The 16,669-nt window shown below is 49.8% G+C and overlaps 1 pseudogene; it reads left to right on the forward strand.

Moving 5' to 3' along the window:
• The first annotated feature begins 15,777 nt into the window (after positions 1-15,777).
• Positions 15,778-16,390, forward strand: LOC126028565 (putative lipoyltransferase 2, mitochondrial; annotated as a pseudogene).
• The last annotated feature ends 279 nt before the right edge of the window (positions 16,391-16,669 follow it).

Consider the following 16,669-nt stretch of genomic DNA (forward strand, 5'->3'; position numbering starts at 1 on the left):
GGAACGCCTGGTCCAGTTAACCCCAAGACTGAGCCAGGAGCAGTCAGATAAAAACAACTGAAAGCAGTTCACAGAAGAGACCCAGAGCCAGACTATGCCTCTGAGTTCAATTCCACAGATTTTGGGTACAGCAATGCAGCCCTGGAAAGAGCCATTGAGCAGTGCTCTGAGTCTCCTCTGTCCCCAAAGCCCTCACTTACCTCATTTTCCTGAAACAGGTCTTGATCTTGTAAACAGAGGTGACCTGTAAAGATACCGAGACCGGGGAGCTTCCTCCCCATTCAGGGTCCCACAGTTCTAACATGGGTCTGGGGAGTGGCTTTCTGCAGTGATTTCTCAAAATTCATCCAAGTCTCTTGTATTGGGTTAGTGATTTGCACCGTCAAGGACCAAACTCAGGGTTTCACACATGAAATCATGTGAATCATCAATCAGCATTATCAATAACTGAGCTTCATCTGGCCTTGTCATTTAATATAAATATATACAATCAATACAGCTGTGTCTCAACCTTTCCAGTAGTGCAACATAAATTAAGACCCATGGAGCAGAGCCTAAATGGTTGGATGGTGGGTTTGGGTCTGGCTCTGACCCTCAGGAAATGTGGGATCCTGTGCTATGATCTCCCCTCTTCATGTCTCAGTTTCCCCAACTGGAAGAAACTCCCCAGCCAGTCCTCAGAGTTTCAGGGGCATCTCAAGGCAGAAGACCTGCCTGGGCACATACCACTAATCCCTCCTCCCTCCCTGTACTGTGACATTCCACAGCAGCGACAGTCTTGGCTCACACAGCAGTGGTGAGGGAAAAGAGAATAATGCTCAGTACCGCTCCATGTCCTCAGGTGAACCCCTCACTGTCCTGGGACACACTCAGAGGCTGGAGTGAGGCTGAGCACAGTCTGGCTCCAGGACTGTCACAGGCAGCAATCTTCTCTTACATCTCTTAGTGAGGTCTGTGCCAGGGGCAGGACAGAGACCCTGAGATCTGCCCTAGGGTCACAGGCCTTCTCAGGGGGTCCATCTATTTTTTCTACCCCCTCCTTTCTGGGGAGCCATGAGGGGTTGTTTCCTAATAGGGACACAGGGGACAGTTGTGAGGACTGTTCCCTGCTCTCAGTGACCTGTCCATGGAGCAGAGTCTAGTCTGGCTCCAGTTTGAGGGGTGTGGGGCTCAGTGTCTTGGTGTCTGAGCTGAACCCCTACCTCCTGTCCATGTCTGCAGAATCCAAACCTGCCTGGCTCTGGGGACACTCAGGACAGGTCTCAAGAGGAACCAGAACAGCTCTTATGGCTCAGAGGGATTGTGGCTCTGGGAGGGGCAGGACTGAGAGAGGAGACACTCACGGGACTTTCTGAAACACTGGAAAGAAATCAAAGCTCCAAGCACGAATACCGTCACAATTGGAAGAATGATTGTGAGAGCCGAGGGTGACTGAGACTGTTCTCTGGAAGCTCCTAGAGGAGGAAATGAGGTAGGGATTTAGGACTGAAGATTTTGGGGTTCACCATGTCCAGCAAAACTGGTAAGTCATCCTGTTAGGCATCCAACTCCAGTCTCTGTGGATCTGGGTCTTGACCCAGGCATGGCCAATCAGTGCCTCCAATTCTGTACGGCTGCTGAGATTGGCCAAATCTATGGACAATTTTGGGTTCAGGGCCCAATGAGACAATGGTGCATGCCTGGCAGAAGGGTGATGTGGGTTCTAACTCTGCACCTCACTCAGTTGAACAACATGGCCCTGCCAGGAGAAAAAACGCAGAGCAGAGCCGGAACAGAGAAAAAACAAACAAACAAAAAAACATGTATAGGTTCTTCTCCAGCCCCCAATTCTGCATGGGGGCAGAACTTGGAAAGCCCATGTGCCCCTAATGACTGAGGACACAGCTGGTCTGGGAACAGACCAGCACAGGGAAACGTGGGGACAATACAAGAAAGATTTCTGAGTCACAGACACAATTGTGGTTCCTACAGAGTCAGAGCTGAAGGGGCCTTTTACCTAATGTGCCATTTTCTAGGCCAATGTGGAGGCACAATCCAGCAGCTGCAATGCTCAAGCTTGGCCTCATCCCGGGAAAGGCCTTTGTGAGTTTAGGGAAGAGGACTTGCAGGAGAGGGGTGAGCATTCTGAAGTTCAGGAGCTCCTTACCAGGAACCCAGCCCTCAGTCAGAGGCAATCCTGCTGGACCTCCTCCTGGGATGTCTGTCCCCCCCACCCCCAGTGTCTCTCACCTGGAAGCAGGACTCTCTTTGCTATCTGGGCAGTCCCCAGGGTGTTGGAGACTCGGCAGATGAAGGTGATTTTGATGGACTTCTCTGAGGATTGGAGTAGGAGCTGGGCTCCCTGGGCTACAGCAGAGGGGGGCAGGGTACCCGTGGACCTGGGGAACAGAATGGTGATAGTGCAGCCTCTGCTGGAGCTGGAGGGTCAGGAATTGAGGACTCCACAGCAACACCCCATCTGTGTCCCAAGGTCAGGTCGCTAGAGTTCCCCTACTATCCCTCTCATTCCAGAACAACTCAGAGGGCCAAGACCCCACCTCAGATGGTCTAGATTAAACCTTTGAACCTTCACTCTCCCTGACTTCCCCTGGGTCCTGATGCACCTGTTACCACCACCAACCTGGTAACTTGAGAGAACTTCCTAGATCAGAGCTCATGGCCCTTCTCTGCTCAACACCCCTTGAAATTCTGCCTCACTCAGAGGAGAGCTGAGTCCTTAGATTGGGTCCCCAGAGATGTTGCTGACACTTCATATTATATTATCTGATGCCCCTCCTTCCACAGACCCAAGAATATATCCCCAGTTTCCCTCCTCAGACCAGCATCAGCCCTAACACTCACGTGCTCCAGTTATACCTTTCTGGCTTTGGGTTTCCACGGGCATCGCAGCTCAGGCTGGTTTCCCTGTGGCCCTGCTGCCCGATGTCATCATACAGGGAGATGGAGACCTGGGGGGCGTCTAGGAAGGGGACATTGACAGGCTCAGAGACAGAAGCCCCCATGGAATGAACACTGACTGATGCGGAAAAGCTTCCTGCCCCCAAGGAACAGGGGAGCCCAGAGAGCAGGAGCAGCGTAGTCATTTGTGCCTAAAGTCAGAAGTGAACCCTATATCACCATCTGTGGCCCCAATTCAAGAGCAAAATAAAAGTCTTTGATGCAAGAAGAGACAGTAAAGGACAGTGGCTCTGGTGTAGACATGAGGGATAGTGTGTCGGTGGCCCAAGTGTAGACCATGAGGAATGGTGTGTCAGTGGCCCAAATGTAGATCACAAGGGCTTGTGTGTTGGTATATTGGTGTTTCAGGTATAGACATGAGGGATGATGCAGCAGTGGAGGTGCAACAGAAGTGCTGTTGTCATTGTGTTGGGGACAGGAACTGAGTATGCACATCTACATATTAAGGACTTGTGTGGAAATTGAATAAACTCAGGGGAATGTTGGGAAGCTAATCCAGATCCCCAATCCTCAAAATAACTGCCCCAGATCAGGAAAATAATGAGTCAAAGAATTAATCAATAAAAAAAACATTTTCCAAGATCCTGAATAGCCAAGACATCCTGATTCTCAACACCTTCCCGTGGAAGGGACCCCAAATGTGACCCCCAGCCCCAACATTTCTGCTCTACCTTTCTTCCTGGCCATAGAATTTCTTATCCAGGGTAGGCTACCTCCCTCAGAGTCTCTGTAGGTCCCAAAGTCCCAGAGGCTGCAGCCACAGTCCAGAGCCATACAAGTCCCCACTGGCCAGTGCCATAGGCTCATCTAAGTACCGAAAGAGCCAGGCAAACAGAGACAAGCCATGAATATGCAGGTGTCAGGGCTGACTGCACTGCAGCCGTAGGAGGGATGTCAAGCCCCCTACTCTGCAGAAACCTTGGCAGCTACCTACGGACCCCTTACGAGTGCTGGCAAACTAAGGGCCCAACTTTATTGCTTCACTCATCTCCTCAGAGACACCAAATTGCCAAAAATTTCAAGTATGTGACTTTGTGTTTCTAAATTCCAGACACTTTGGGGAAATCCTACCCTCCCAAGCATCACCCTCTACCCACAACCCTGCCCCGTCCCACCAGAGACACAGAACACTTGAAACCAACTCACAGAAGACTCGGAGCCATATGCTCGCCCTCCCGCTCCCCTGCAGGAATGTGGTGACCTCGCAGGTGTAGTTGGCATCGTCATAGGGTTCAAGTTCAGTCAAGGCCAGTGAAGCGTCCATCAAGACCGGGTCCTTCCCAGCAGCAGCAAACTGCACACGGTCAGGCTCCTTGATGTTGGGGCCCCGCTCCCAGTGAAATTCTGCCACAGTGCTGATGTCCCCACAGGGTTCCAGCCGCTCCCACCTTATCAGCTTCACCTGCAGGATTTCAGACTCCACTGAATCTGAAAATGGCTGCAGGTTACAGGGCAGGATCACGGTGTCGCCTGGGGAGCCATGTACCTCAAAGGGCGCTAGCACAACCAGCTCCCTGAGCCCTGAGAGGAGAAGTAAGAAGGAAGGGGAAAGGCTGAGGGGGCTCAGATCCCGGGACCCAGATCTGGAAGAGGAGGAGCCCTAAGTGTGCTCAGCTGGGTGGTCAGCTGCAAGCTAGGGGTAGTGACAGAAGGTTTGGGGATAACTGGGACTCATTTGGGTAGGATGGGATGTGGGGACCTCAGCAGTGAACTGGGGGAGTATGTGTTTCTCTGGGTTGTTACCAGATTGGAAGTAACTGAGATCCCTACATATTAAATGGTTTGAAAAACTTTGCTTACAAATAAATTCCATTGGGGCCAGAGAGATAGCACAGTGGCATTTGCCTTGCAAGCAGCCGATCCAGGACCAAAGGTGGTTGGTTCGAATCCCGGTGTCCCATATGGTCCCCCATGCCTGCCAGGAGCTATTTCTGAGCAGATAGCCAGGAGTAACCCCTGAGCGCCGTCGGGTGTGGCCCAAAAACCAAAATAAAATAAAATAAAATAAAAATAAAAATAAAAATTCCATTGTGGCAGGAGAACTAGTATAGCATGGAGGACACTTGCCTTGGTCACAGACAAACCAGGTTTGAGCCTTGGCATCCCACATGGACATCTAAACCCACCAGGAGTAATTTTGAGCATCTCTGGATGTGGCTCAAAACCAAAGATGATGAAGTGGGTCAGGTGCATGCATCCCATGCTTCTGATTTGCTTCAAACCTTGGCCCCACATACAGTCCTCGGAACACCACTGGGAATGATCCTGAGTAGAGTCAGGAGTAAACCCCAAGGACAGCCAGGAGAAGGCTGTGAGATATGGCCCAAATAAAAACCCTGGGGGCCCTGATTCTGCCTCTGGAGTGAAGACTAGGCTGGGGGTAGGCTAGTGCCTGGAGAATCTGGGGGCCCAACTCAGAGAGAAAGGGTCACTCACCAGCTCCTATGGGCACCCAGAAAGCTGGCAACAGAGGCAGCAGCAGAGGCAGCCTCAGCAGGGGAGGGGGCCAGGCCATGCAGGGACCCAACAGGCTAGAGCAGAGGAAAGGGGATATCTCAGCTCTCAGGGTCTTGCTTCTTTGTGGGTGATTCTGCCTGTGCAGGAAGCCTCTGGTGGCAGTCATTGGAGGAACTGGGCAGACTCTCAGGAACTCTCAGGGCAGACTGACAGAAAGACTCAATGGCCTGCTGATGACACTCACTGTAACAGTGCAGAGGAGTGGCTAGAACCAATATTTGTAGCTGCCTAGCACTGGCAACTGAGTGCAGGGAGCCAAGAATGGGGACAGAGCCCAGATGCTCAGAAGATCATTCCTGGCACCTGTGCTCAGAAATCTCTCCTGGTGCTGCTCAGCAGATTCTATTAAGGTCAGGGATTTAACCCTGTCTGTCCCATGCAGGGAAAGAGTCCTCCCAGTGTACTGTACCTCTGGTCCTGGTGCCTCAGTTTACACTGCTGAAAACTCAGGCTACGTTGTAGGTTAAAACATGCCCAGCTCAGCCCCGTGCTGGGTCTGTCAAAGCTTCAGCAACTCTGCCCTAGTCCCCTAGAAGTGCTCCCTGGGGCAGTGAAAGGGAAAGGATGGACCTGAGGCCGGGAGTTTGGGGAGTCAATCAGCCCCTCCCTAAAATCCCCTAAGTGTGATTTTATTAACTCAGCTTAGAGCAGAACAGAAATTCCAAAGCTTCCTGCTGAGAAGGACCCAGAACCAGGACAGAGTGTCCAGGCAGTGAGCACTGCAGGGTGGAGCCAGTACAGCTGCTCTGCTCAGAGAATTCAGGTCAGTCCCGGCCCGCCCTCGGCGTTCTCAAGTAGTGCAGACTCAGTCATTTTTTTAAATTGTTTTGTTACTTCGTTTTAATAAATACATTGGTTTACAATGTTGTTCATCATGAAGTTTTTGGCATTTCTTATACCCACATTAATACCACAACCAGTGTAACATTACCTCCTCCAGTTACACTTATTCCCTACAGTCCTGACCATTACTAGGCACAATTTTCATTTGTATTTATTTATTTATTTACAAACAAGTGATAGTGGAATTATGAAGGAGGAAGGGTCATCACTAAAAGAAAATTTGCAATATTGTGATATCTCAAAGTGGTGTCACTAATTTGTTTCCTGAAGGTTTAGTAAGCTTCTTTCTAAGCGATCGTTCTGCATTTTGTTTGAGTTTAGATGTCACTGTGACATCTACTTGGGTGCAATTCTATTGGGGTGTCAGTATTCAAAAGCGTGGAGGTGTGGCATGGCCACATTTGCTCTGGAATTTCAGGATCTGTGGCAGACATGGTGATGGCTATGGATCGTGTCTGTGACTGTCAGGACATCTAAAAGTACTGGAGGTAGGCTGCCCAAATTCACTCTGAGAACACCCGAGAATACTCAGCCCCAAATTATTTTTATGTGTGAGATATCCTGAAAATAACAGTGCTAAGGTGGTCAAGTTGGGCCAAGAGCTAGGGGTGATTGTGGGTTGCAGATACAGCTGTAGACATGGTGGGTACTTGGCAGGCTCCTCATCCTGAGGATGCTTCTTTTTTCATCTATGCATTCGCCATACCCAGATTTTTTTCAGCTTGACTTACATTGATCTTGACAATAAATCAGTGTAAAGAGCTGGCCCATGAGCTGACATAGTAGTTGTTAGAGGACCTGTGTGTTGACTTCAGTCTTGACAGCCTCACAGGACAACCTAAAAAGGGTAGATGTAAACTTGATCTGCATCATACAGAACTAGTCAGACTCTCCTAGGATCCCAGAGTCCAGAGTGCAGGTCTGTGGGCCTTTCCCTGGAGGCTGTCAGCTTCCCCATGTGTGGGCATGAAGAACCCAGAAAGGGATGCCTTTTGTTTGTTTGTTTGTTTGGGGGGAACACATCCAGCAGCGCTCAGGGGTTACTCCTGGCTCTACACTCAGAAATCGCTCCTGGCAGGCTTGGGGGACCACATGGGATGCTGGGATTCTAACCACCGTCCTTCTGCATGCAAGGCAAACACTCTACCTCCATGCTATCTCTCTGGCCCCTAAAGGGATGCCTTTTGCAGTGAAATGCAAACCCTACCTTTGAGAGATGGCTTCAGCACAACCAGCTTCCTGGACCCTGAGTGGAGAAGCAAGAAGGAAGGGGTAAGACTGAGGTGGCTCAGATCCAGGACCCAGATCTGGAAGAGGAAGAGCCCCAAGGGTACTCAGCTGGGTGTCATGGACAAGTTGGGAATGGGCAGAGAGTTGTGCAGTGAGAGGTAGTTATCTGGGTGGGGAGAATGAGGGGACCCTAGCAGTGAACTGGGGGACCCTGTTTTTCTCTGGATTGTTACTAGATTTGAAACCAGATTTGTATCTGGTTGTTTCCAGATTTCAGTTATTTGAAATAACTGAGATTCCTGCATATTCAATGGTTTGAAAAACTTTGCTTAAAAATAAATTCCATTGTGGCTGGAGAGCTAGTTTAGTGAGTAGGGCATTTGCTTTGGTCACAGGCAAACCAGGTTTGAGCCTTGGCATCCCACATGGACATCTAAGCCAACCAGGAGTCATTTTGAGCATCTCTGGAGGAACAGAGTTGATTTCTCCTCTCACTGACTTCATGGCCTGTTGATCTCGAGATGCACACGTTCTGCTGCTCTGAAGAATGCAACACTATAACCGTGAAAAGTCATGGCTAGAACCAAACACCCGCAGCTGCCAACTAGCTGCAGGGAACCCATAATGGGGACAGAGCCCACATGTTTTTTGGTCACACCCGACTGTGCTCAAGGGATCACTCCTGACTGACCCTGCACTCAGGAATCCCTCCTGATGGTGCTCAGGGGATTCTTTGGGATGTCAGGGATCAAACCCTGTCTGTCCCACGCTAGGGAAGCTGCCTCCCCGTGTACTGTGGCTCTGGCCCAGATGCCTCAGTTTCCACTTCTGAAAAGTCCTCCACTCTCAGGAGGGTCTTAGGGTGAAACCTGCCCAGCTCAGCCCCTGGCTGGGTCTGTTAGAGCCTCAGTAACTTTGCCAGAACGTCTTAAAAGTGTTTTCTGGGGTAGAGACTGCTGAAAGGACTGACCCCCGGGGTTGGGAGTTGGGGGAGTGAGTCGGTCCCTCCCTAAAATTTCCCAGTGAGATTCTATTGCCTTAGTTTAAATCAGAACATAAATTCCAAAGCTTCCTGCTGAGAAGGACCCAGAGCCAGGGCAGAGTGTCCAGGCAGTGAGCACTGCAGGGTAGAGCCCACCCAACTCCCAGCATCCTTGCTCTCCCTCATCTCACAGAGCCACACACCCAAGACATTTCTGCTTTATGTTCTATACATGTAATATCTGTTCTCCAGCCCCCATTCACCCTATTTTATTGTCCTCCATATTCTTCTCACTGTTTTTTTTTTTTTCTTCCTCTCACATCTCCTCCTCCCTCCTTGTGGCTCTGATGCTATGGGGAGGCTTACATGCCCAGCTCTGGTGCTCCCATATGATTCTCTGAGTGCTCTCAGGGGTCCAACCAGGTGCTCTTCCTGGGACCCCAAGGGCACTTTGCATTGCCCTGAGGACACAAGAGGCCTTTCTGTGGGTGCAGCGTCCATTGCTCTGTCCACAAGTTCCCTTACTACAGAGACACTTCTGAGCCTTAGACAAAAACAGCGCCAGTAAGACCTAGAACGTTCTTTTCTCCCACTCTAATCAGGGCTGTCACGAGGAATTTACTGGAAGGTTGTTGTTTCTGCCCCAAAGAACATTTATGATTTGTGGGTGTGTATGGGAAAGACCGCTAATGACCCTGTCCGCTGCTTCCTGGTTCTGTTGTTCTTCAGAAGGATTCAGGGAGCACTGAAAATCACTTACTTAGGAGTTAAAGTAGAAAAGAAGGAGCAAGTATCAGCAAGTGGGAGCTTTGGGAGACACTCATAGTCTTTTTGTTTTTGTTTCCGATAAAAATTAGAAATTAGAAATTTAGGGGCCGGAGCTGTGGCACAGGGCATAAGGAGTATGCTTTTCATGCGCTATCCTAGGATGGACCGCGGTTCAATCCCCCGGCATCCCATATGGTCCCCCAATCCAGGGGCAATTTCTGAGTGCAGAGCCAGGAATAACCCCCGAGCGTCACCAGGTGTGGCCCAAAAACCAAAAGAAAAAAAAATTAGAAATTTAGGGGCTGGAGCAATAGTGCAGCAGTAGGGCATTTGCCTTGCATGCAGCTGACCCAGAACTGACCTGGGTTCGATCCCTGGTGTCCCATTTCGTCCCCCAAAGCCAGGAGCAATTTCTGAGAGCATAGCTCAGAAGTAACCCCTGAGCATCATCGGGTGTGACCCCCCATAAAGAGAACAAAAAATTTGAGGATTTAGAGGCCAGAGAGATAGCATAGTGGGGAGGATGCTTGCTTATATAGGTATAGGGTCAACCTGAGTTTGATCCTCAGCATCCCACATGGTCCTCCAGTTTATCAGGAGTGATTTCTGAGTGCAGAGGCAAGAGGAATCTTTGAACACTATTGGGTGTGACCCAATAAAAAACTAGCTTGAGGGGGTCAGAGTTACAGGAAGCACCTTTCTCTGGGCTTCTCCTTTGGTTTCAGGCCTCTCCTTGCTCTTCCTTCCCTGTGTGGAGGAAATGATGGAAATCTGAGGGGAACTGAGAACTGGGGCATCAGGAGTGGAGGAAGGGGAAGAAGAAACCTGGTACAGAAAAAGCCCCAAACAGCAGAGGGAAAAAAATGAAATCAAAATGGTTAGTTTCCCTCAAATGACTTTATTTTCAGGTCACAACAGGTTTTCTTCCTCAAGAGTGTTCCCAACTGCACCCAATTCTATAATTATTCCCCCAGACCCTCCCAGAATCCCCAGAGCCTGGTCAAACCCACTTTGAGAAATCGTAAACCTCATCTCCTATCATTGTGAATCTTCTCCATATCAGTCATTGATCTTGGTTCTGCCCTTCTCTTCCTCTGTTGTGATCAACACCCTTTTACTGTCTATTCATCTTCCATTTATGCATTTCTTCCTCCCTCTCTCCTCTCAATTTATCTGCCCACCCCCTGCCCCCATTTCTTTCTCCCTGAAATCTGTGCAGAAACACCTTCCCCAGAGATAGTCTCAACTCCTGCAGGGGTGCAGGGTACAGGGGTCAGTGGGGTGCAAAGATGGTCCCAGATAGCTGGTCCTAATCCCTGAGCCTGTGACAGCTCCTGACATGGACAAAGGCCTTTGTAGGGGAAGAATTTGGGGCCTTGGGATGAAGCTATCTCCTTGATATCCTGGGGGACACTGATGGCCAATTTTGTGGTCACTGTACAAGGAAGACGGAGGCAGGAAGGAGACGAGGGACCAGATGTGGCCCTAGAAAGGATGACAGGAGAGGTGTTGGGGCCAGGCCAGGAATATGGATGCCTGGAGCAGGTGGGAGGGGGACAGGGCTGCTGCTGGGCCTCCAGGTATAATACAAGCTGATGATGGTCTGAAGGCAAGAAGCACTTCTGAGTGACTTCTGTGGGACTGAGGTGAACACCCCCCCCCTGCATCAAACTGGATGTGACTCCTCAGCATCATAGAGTGTCCCCAACACCAAAATCAGTCATTAGGGAGGGTGAACATAACGCTGAGTAACTTCCCCACTGCTGCTAAGTGGGGGTTAATGCTGGTAGTCCTGCAGTGCTCACCACAGAAACCACATCTCGCCCCTAAACCTAAAGTAATTTAGGGGCCCCTACACTAGGGAATCACCCCCATGCACTGTTCCTGCTGAGGGCAAGTGCCAACCTCAGCTTCATGCTGGGACAAGATATGGGGGAGGGGGCAGGTACCATGTTTGATTCCCAATGTGGTCCCCCAAGCACCATCGGGAGTGAGTTCAGTTGACAGAGGCAGGAGTCAGTCCTGAGCAGGCCAGAGGGGGCTTTGTTACCTCAGATTGTGGCTGGTACAGAGCTAGAAATTCAAGGTCACTGTCAGATTCTTTAAAACCATTTTCAAAAATTACTTTATTTAAGGCTGGAGCAATAGCACAGTGGGTAAAGAGTTTGCCTTGCACGCAGCCAATCCAGCTTCAATCCTCAGCATCCCATATGTTCCCCTGAGCCTGTCAGAAGTAATTTTTGAGTGCAGAGCCAGGAGTAACCTCTGGGCGCATCAGGTGTGGCCCCCAAATTTAAAAAAATGACAAAGATTACTTTATTTAAATACCATGGTTGCATGATTGTTCAGAATACAGTGGTTTCTCAGGGATATATTTTTTCAGTTTCAAAGTTGTTTATAATTTAGTTTCAAACAATGTTCAACAACCTTTCACCAGTGCACATTACCTGCCAGTGTCCTCAGTTTCCTTCTTGCCCTCACCACTTCCCTTTCCCTGCCTGCCTCTGGGGCACACATCCCCCCCTCCTTCTCTTTCTCTCTCTCTTCCTTTTTTCTTCTTTTAGACACTGTGCAATATTGTTATTGAAGGGACATCATGCCTATCCCTTTCCTCCTTTCTGCACTCAGTTCTTGTCCCAAGTGATCACTTCCAACTATCATTGTCATAGTGGTCCCTTCTCTGCCCTAATTGCATTCCCCTGGATGTGGCACTAAGGCAGTCTCAGCCTGTAACTACTGCTGACAAGGGACAAGGGGCATGGTGATGGCCTGTCACCACAGGGTTTGACATGCCCAGAGACCTAGAAACTCAAGACAGAGCCTCTCTCTCTCTCTCTCTCTCTCTCTCTCTCTCTCTCTCTCTCTCTCTCTCTCTCTCTCTCTCTCTCTCTCTCTCTCTCTCTCTCTCACTCTCTCTCTCTCTCAATATACACACACATATATATATTTAACAACAGGAGATGATAAAATTGCAACCCCTCCTCCAACTCCTTGTCTATCTTACTTAGATGTGAGGGATTTGTGGTTGGTAACAAAGGTGTTGCCTTAGGGGCAGAGCAGAGAAGCCTGAGCAAGAAAGAAGCAGAAGGTGAATAAGAGAGACAGATTGGGTGCAGGAAGGCTGGTTAGCTTAGAAGCCATGTGAGATATGCACATGGTGGCTAGAGCCTTAATAAAGCTCCTGAACTTTATCTGACTGCTGTGGGTCATTTCCTCGCCATTACCCTGATACCTACAGACCTGCCAGGCCAAAGAGGCTGCAGATGCCGGGTGGAGCCAAGAAAGGCCCCATCCATCCATCATGTACCATCCATCACCAGGACTTTATGATTAATAATTAATATAAAAGAAAATTATATATAGTTATTTTGGAGAACACATAATAATGAGAAACTTCCTCATTGCAGCTACAGTAATTGGGGGTTTAGTGCCTACCAGGAATCTACCCCGGGCTGCAGTGCTCAGCTTTTTTTTGTACATATTCAGCAGTGCTCAGGGGTTACTCCTGGCTTTTCACTCAGGGATTACTAATGGAGTTGCTCAGAAAAACACATGGAGTGCTGGGGATCGAACCCAGGTTGGCCACATGCAAGGCAGATGCCCTCCCTACTGTGCCATCACTCCAGCCCCAAGACATAGTTTTTTAGATAAAGATCCCATGTAGCTTCGCTGGTTATTCTGACTCAGGATCTCTCAGAGAGTCCCACCCTCCACCTACTTCTATTTGGCAAGCCCCAAGAGTGCTCTGGGGATACTCCTAGCTCTGTGTTCAGGATCACTCGTGGCAGGCTCATGAAACCACATGGTGCCAGGGATTGGCCTTGGGCCAACCACTTGCAATGCAAGCACCCACCCTGCTGTACTATCTCTCAGGTCCAAGTCCCCAGATTCTTTATAAATGCTGAGCTATAGGATCAAAAATTGAGTGAAGAAGCTACAGGGGAAACCTCAGTTTTAACCCAGGACCACATAGTCAACTAAGGACCACTGAGTGTGGCACCCCCAAATGGGGAAAAGAAACTTCCTTTTCTCCTGTTTCTGATGCTGATGTCATGGCCATCCACACATGGAGGTCTTGGGGCAGACACATTTGGCCACAGAGACCACAGGGGTGGAGGTTCCACACCTGCTGGTTGTGGGGCTCACCAGGGATGGGGTCTGACACATGCTGGTTAAGGGGCTCACAGGTATTTCCATGGTGCTCACAGATGTTCATTTAATTTAGCGCTTGGGATCTTCACTGTTGGGGCTCACTGGAGCTCCCCCTCTTGAGTTGTGCTGCTTGCACACCCTGACTGTGTTTGCATGATCACACTCAGGGCTGTCACTGGGGCAAGACTCAGAGTCGGCAGTCTGGGCCCAGCACAATGCATGGGGCCCCCAGGGATTGAACTTTGGGCCTCATGCTTGCAAGGCAGGTGCTACCAGCTGGAGAGGCACCATCAGGGCCCCGATGTCCAATTCCTAGAGGTTCTCTGCATGGAACAGGCTCTGCAAGGAAGGATTAATCCTGACTTTATTCTGCATCTCAAACGCCCTAAGGATGTCCCAGGCAGCAGGAGAGTCCTGATCCCAGGTGAGGAGCTAATGGGGAGCACAGACATGCCAGGAGGGGGCCATTGCCCCTGAGGTAGGGTTGGCATCCCTAGTGAGGAGCCCCTTAGCTGCCAGAATGCTCAGCCCTCCATGCCAAGGCCTCTTCCCTGACCTCAGAAAGGCCGAGCGCGAGCATTGCAGCTGCTGGAACATGCCTCCAAGTTGGCCTAGAAAATGGCACATTAGGGAAAAGGCCACTTCAGGGTTGACCCAGTGTAGGGGCCATAATTGTGTGTGGCCCAGAAATGTTGCTTATGATGTCCCCCTTTTCCCTGTTGGTCTGTTCCCAGGCCAACTGTCCTGACCTCAGTCATCAGGGACACGTGGGTTTTCCAGGTTCCTGTTTCCTCCTTCAGTAGTGGGGCTGGAGAAAAAAAATCGATATTGGTTTGTTTGTATGTTTTGTGCCACACCTGTCTCTACTTTAAGTGTTCTCTCCTGGCAGGGCCTGGGGTACCATATGGGGTGCCAGAGATAGAACCCAGCTCTGACTCATGCCACGCAAGTGACCACACTCTGCACTTTCTCCATGGTCCAAGGATTTGTGACTATCCTTACCTCTGGCCAATCACAGCAGCTCCTCAGAATTGGGCACTCTGATTGGCCATTCCTTGAGTGCCGCCGCCATCCTCAGAGACCTGAAGTTGGAGGAGATGCTGCCTACAGGGATGAAGAGCAATGTTTGCTGGTAGGGAAGACCCCAAGTATTAGGTCCTAAAACCTTGCCTTCTAGAACCTTCCCAGTAACATGCTTGGTCATTCTCTGCTCTCATGGTAGTACTAATTGTGAGACTCATGGCCATGGTGCTCTGAGAAATGATTCAGTGTTTCAGAAAGTCCGTGTCTCCTCTCTTTTCCACTCGCCCGTTGGGCCTGATCCTCCTGATGCACAATCCCTTCCTGAGTTGAGAGGCCTCTGCTAGTCCCTCCACTTGGACCCAGTCCTAAGTGGGAAGTGGGAACTCCTGAACCTTAAACTCTGGTCTCCCCTGACTTCTCACAGCTTCCTGATGCATCTTCCCTGTGTCCCCAGGTTGTGACCAACATAGCATCTCAGAAAATGAAGCATGTCTTCTGCGAACCCTTGACAGGACCACCTCAGAGCCTTGCAGAATTGAGGTGGAGAATGAAGTGGAAACTAAAGCAGGGGGTAAGGGGGAGACTGAGGCAGAGAATGAGATAATTGCAGTGTGGGTTGAGTGGTCTTCACAAAGGCCCACCCCATTGTGTGGATTTCTCCTAAGAAGCACCTCCTGTGACGCAGCCAGAACCTATCCCTGTAACCACTGACACACACCCCCCCCCATGTGTTTACTTAAATGTCTGGGTTTGTGCTCAAATTAGGTCTTATATTTTTATCTTTGCTTGTTTGTTTTGGGGCCACACCACCTTTGCTCAGGGGTTACTCCTGGCTCTGTGCTTAGGAATATTTCTGGGAAGTTCTCAGGGACCATATGAGATGCTGTTGATGAAACCTGGGAAGTTCTCAGGGACCATATGAGATGCTGTTGATGGAACCTGGTCCCCTGTGTGCAAGGTGACACCTCACCCTGGGCTATCACTGAATTTTGGGTCTGAATTTGTTTTTGTTTTGTTTTATTTTTGCCTCTCCTGACTCTCTCCCCAGGGTTTCTCCTCTATGTTGAGGGGACGATGGGGTGCAGGGACCAACCCGGGCCTCATGAGTGATAAGCCAACTTTGCTGCCTCTCTATGCTGGGTCTGCCTTGAGGTTTTGTTTGTTTTGGTTCATTTTAGTTTTTGTTTGGGGGCGACACTGGATGGCCAGTGTTGGCTACTCCTAACTGGAGAATTGCTCTGAGCAGGCTCAGGGAACCATATTCGATGCCTAGAAGTGAACCAACATCAGTAACATGCAAAAACATGCAAAGCAGGGGACACCCCAGAGGGCGCGATGCCGCTGCCCGCGGTGCGGCTGGTGCGGCTAGGTCGGGCGCCCTACGCCGAGCTGCTGGCCCGGTGTACACGGCCGGGCTGCGGGGCGGGCTCAGCCCCGAGGAGGTGACGCGGCTCCGGGCGCGGCTCTGGGCGCCGAGGTGTGTGGCTCGGGGAGCGCAAGATCTGCGCGATCGCTGTGGAAGACACATTACATCCCATGGCCTGGCTCTGAACTGTTCCACAGACCTCACATGGTTTGAGCACATTGTGCCCTGTGGACTGATTGGCACTGACTGGTGTTACTTCCTTGAGTCTGGAGCTCCAGAGACACTTCACTGTGGATTAAGTTACACCACATTTCCTTGAGGCTTTTAAGGAGACTTACAAGTGCAGGCTCATCTCAGAAGACAGCCCAGTTGACTACCCTAATACAAGGGTAGTCATGTAAACTACCTTCTCCTTCAGATATCCCTGGATCTGAACAGTTTTGAGCACCGAATCTTTGTCTGTATAAGTACTCGGGTTTATCTCTACCTTCCTCACCCACCTTCCAAATAGTAAACCTGAAACATGAAAATCAGCCTATGCTCTATAAATATAAGGCATTCACACTGATGCTGATCCCAACATCTCAGCTAGGAAAAATTTGGATATCATTTCTCAACTAATTTTTCAATATGGATGTCATATCTCAACTATTGCTTTTTAATATGGTATGTAAGTGGAAAATTCTGGACATAACTTCCTTCTGCAGGACTTGGCAGCTCAGTTGAAGTTGAAGTGCCCTTTCTCAAGATATCTGGATGCTTTCCACAATAAAGGGGAAAGGAAAAGATCTCTTTAAAGTAAAATAAAAGAGAAGAATAAAATAGAATCA

The sequence above is a fragment of the Suncus etruscus genome, chromosome 14, assembly GCF_024139225.1.
Source record: "Suncus etruscus isolate mSunEtr1 chromosome 14, mSunEtr1.pri.cur, whole genome shotgun sequence".
Taxonomy (NCBI): Eukaryota; Metazoa; Chordata; class Mammalia; order Eulipotyphla; family Soricidae; genus Suncus; species Suncus etruscus.